We start from the raw sequence: 3,960 nt of genomic DNA, 5'->3' as shown, positions 1-3,960 counted from the left end.
TTTTTGCTTATGTGGTGCTGAGGAATCGAACCCAGGGCCTCATGCATGCAAGGCAAGCACTCTACCACTGAGCCACCTTCCCAGCCCCTACAGCTTGATTCTTAAACATATTCATGTTTTAGAACTGATCAATTAGGAAGTCTTCTTGCTTTCTTCTGAGGTGATGAAAGAGATAGAACCCAGAATCCGGGACCTGACAGAGCCACCATATTTTGATGTGTATTTGGACTCTGATTTCTTTCTTTCTTCAGTTGGCTATGGGGCTTGAACTCAGGGACTGGGTGCTGTCCTAGAGCAAAAAAGCTCAAGAAGTAGAGCCACAGCTCTACTTCTATTTTTTTTCTGGTGGCTAACTGGGGATAAGAGTCTCACTGAGGGGGGTGTAAAGGATAGTAGGAAAAAAATAAAGGATGGGGTAATAATGCTTGACAAGAAATGTACTCATTACCTTACTCATGTACAGAATCTGTACAGAATCTTTACAATAAAATAAAATAAATAAAAAGACAAAAAACAGAGTCTCACAGACTTTCCTGTCTGGGCTGACTTTGAACCATGATCCTCAGAGCTCAGCCTCTGGAGTAGCTAGAATTATAGGTGTAAGCCATCCAATTTGTTCCTGAGCTTGAGGCTCACCTGATTATTTCTTCAACTATATGTTTTTTGAGATATTTTTGAGATAGGATCTCATTATGTAGCCCTGGCTGGTCTCAAACTCATGATTCTAGCCTCCTTTTCTTTTATATACTACATGTAAATCCATTTCTGTGTCTGATTGGAATCATTTTGTTGTTCTGTTGGTTTTCTTATTAATGACCATAAAACAAACTTTGATGAGCTGGGCAAGGTTTAGGTAAAAACTTGTAATGCTAGGATTTCTTAGGAAACGGAGCCAGGAGGATTTCAAGTTTGAGGCCAGCCTGGGAAATTAGCATGATAGTACTAAAAATAAAGTTCGCATTCACAGAGTGTTTATTGTCCATGTAGGAAACCTTGAATTCAGTCCTGTGTATCACCAAGACAAGAATAACAGCAACAAACAAACAAAAAACCAGCCCTTGGTATGAGCACATATATTTTTTATTTTTTTGTTGTGCTGGTACTGGGGCTTGAACTCATGGCCTGGGCGCTATCCGTAAGCTATTTTGCGACAGCCCTACTTCCAGCTTTTTGGTGATTAATTGGATATAAAAAAAATCTCACAAACTTTCCTGTCCAGGGTGGCTTTGAAACACAATCCTCAGACCTCAGCCTCCTGAATAGCTAGGATGACAGGCTAGGATGATGAACCTCTGGTGCCCGCCCTGTAGCCTCTTTTGCTGTTGAATTCTATTTCTTTTCATTTACTTATTTGTTTGTTTGTTTATTTATTTATTTTGGGGTCCAGTCGTGGGGCCTGAACTCTGGGCCTGGGCACTGACCCTCAGCTCTTCAGCTCAAGGCTAGCACTCTACCACTTGAGCCACAGCGCCACTTCCAGCTTTTTTCTTTTTTTGCTTATGTGGTGCAGAGGAATGGAACCCAGGGCCTCATGCATGCAAGGCAAGCTCTCTACCACTCAGCCACCTTCCTAGCCCCTTCTCTTCCTTTATGGTGCCATTTAATTCTGAGTTTCTTTTCTGGTTTTGTTTTGATGACCTGTCTATTTGTGAGAGTGGGGTATTGAAGTCTCCCACAGTCATTGTGTTGGAGTTCTTCCTGTGCTTTTAAATCTAGTACTTTGTTTAATGCAGTTGGGGACACTGAAATTTGGTGCATAGATGTTGTTAATTGCTATTTCCTCTTGACTGATTGTTCTCTTTATTAATATGAAATGATCTTTGTCTCTTCTGACTCATTTTGGTTTGAAGTCTACTTTGTTAAAAATGAGTGCAGGGCTGGGAAGGTGGCTCAGTGGTAGAGCGCTTGCCTTGCATGCATGAGGCCCTGGGTTTGATTCCTCAGCACCACATAAGCAAAAAGAGAAAAGCAGGAAGTGGCGCTGTGGCTCAAGTGGTAGAGCACTAGCCTTGAGCTGAAGAGCTGAGGGACAGTGCCCAGGCCCAGAGTTCAGGCCCCACGACCGGACACACACACAAAAAAAGAGTGCAGACACTCCTGCCTGCTTTTGGGGTCCATTTGCTTGTAGTTTTTTTCCCATCCTTTAACCCTAAGCCAATGTTTATTTTTGCCATTTCTTATAGGCAACACATGATGGAGTTATGCTTTTTTTCTTTTTTTGGGTCAGTCATAGGGCTTGAACTCTGGGCTTGGGCGTTGTCCTTGAGCTCTTCAGTTCAAGGCGAGCCCTCTACCACTTGAGCCACAGTGCCACTTCCTGTTTCCTGGTATTTAATTGGAGGTAAGAATCTCACAGCCTTTCCTGCCTGGGCTGGCTTCAAACCTGGATCCTCAAGACTCAGCATCCTGAGTAGCTAGGATTACAGGCGTGAGCCACTGGCATCCAGCCATTTTTTTTGGGGGGGGGGGTCTGGTTGTGGGGCCTGAACTCTGGGCCTGGGCACTGTCCCTCAGCTCTTCAGCTCAAGGCTAGCGCTCTACCACTTTTGCCACAGCGCCACTTCTGGCTTTTTTTCTTTTTTGCTTATGTGGTGCTGAGGAATCGAACCCAGGGCCTCATCCATGTTAGGCAAGCGCTCTACCACTGAGCCACCTTCTCAGCCCCCATTTTGTTGTTTTTGTAGTGTTTGATTCTTTACTACTCTTCATTTGTTTATTTCCCCATCTGGTTGGATTTATTTTCTTCCATTTTTCTAGTTATGTTTATCTTTTCTTTTTGTGTGTAGGATTCTTTTAAGTCATAAATTAGGTTAGATGGCTGGGAATGTGGCTTAGTGGCAGAGTGCTTGCCTAGCATGCATGAAGCCCTGGATTCGATTCCTCAGTACCACATAAACAGAAAAGGCCGAAAGTGGTGCTGTGGCTCAAGTGGTAGAATGCTAGACTTGAGCAAAAGAAGCTCAGGGACAGTTTCCGGGCCCTGATTTCAAGCCTCAGGACTGGCAAAAAAAAAAAAAAGTGAGATTTATTTAGCATGGATGTTTCTTATTTGTCCTTCAGTTATGAATATTGGCTTTTTGGGGGGGTAGAGCAATCTAGGTTGACAGTTGTTTACTTTCAGCTCTTCAACTATATCATTTCATGTCCTATTTGCTCTTAAGGTCTCTGGTGAGAAGGCTGCTGTTTTTATTTTTCCCTAGCCAGTGTCTCCCCATTCACAATACAGACTAGGCCCAAGGCCTGGGCTGAGGTGTATATGAAGCAAGTTTACTCTGCCTCCTCTTTCTTACAGTTAGTGTAAGAACACAGCCTGTGGTAAGCATCAGGAGGCCTTATACCATTATTGTGATGGGCTTACCATTCCATGTGACTTGGCTCTTCTTTCTTACAGTTTTTGGTATTCCTTTGTTCTGAACATTTACTATTTAAACTATAATACATATTGCAATGGTTGTCTTCTGGTCTACTGTTGAGTATCTTGAAAGTGTTCAGTACCTGGTTGGCTGTTTCCTTTGCAGGATTTGGGGAATTTTCTCTTATTTTGTTGAACACACTTTCCAGCCATTAGCTTCCACATCTTCTTCTTCTATGCCCATCATTCTAAAGTTTGGGCTCTTAATAGCATTCCAGTGGGTTTTTTTTCCATATCTCACTCACACTTTTTATTTTTATTTTTCTTATGTCTTCTCTTAATTGTTCTAATAAACTTCTACCTTATCTTTGAACCCTGATCTTCTGTCTTTAGTTTGATTTACTTTACTGGAGAGACTTTCCACAGAGTTGGTTCTTTTTGGGTCTGGTCGTGGGGCTTAAACTCTGGGCCTGGGCGCTGTCCCTCAGCTCTTCAGCTCAAGGCTAGCGCTTCTACCACTTGAGCCACAGTGGCACTTCTCCACAGAGTTTTAAAATTAATTAATTGAACTTTTCATTTCTAGAACTTATTTATTTCTCAGGATTTCT

The 3,960-nt window shown here is 42.6% G+C and overlaps 1 non-coding gene across 1 annotated transcript; it reads right to left on the bottom strand.

The window, feature by feature from the left end:
- Positions 1-3,201: 3,201 nt before the first annotated feature.
- LOC138810263 (small nucleolar RNA SNORA51) lies at positions 3,202-3,332 on the bottom strand. Its single transcript, XR_011367070.1, has one exon. It is a non-coding gene; the product is annotated as a small nucleolar RNA SNORA51 (small nucleolar RNA).
- Positions 3,333-3,960: the final 628 nt, after the last annotated feature.

The sequence above is a fragment of the Dipodomys merriami genome, unplaced genomic scaffold (assembly GCF_024711535.1).
Source record: "Dipodomys merriami isolate MVZ:Mamm:240054 unplaced genomic scaffold, mDipMer1.0.p SCAF_5, whole genome shotgun sequence".
NCBI classification, from domain to species: Eukaryota; Metazoa; Chordata; class Mammalia; order Rodentia; family Heteromyidae; genus Dipodomys; species Dipodomys merriami.
The sequence above is the reverse complement of the archived record's forward strand: the minus strand, read 5'-3'. Positions and strand labels throughout refer to the sequence as shown.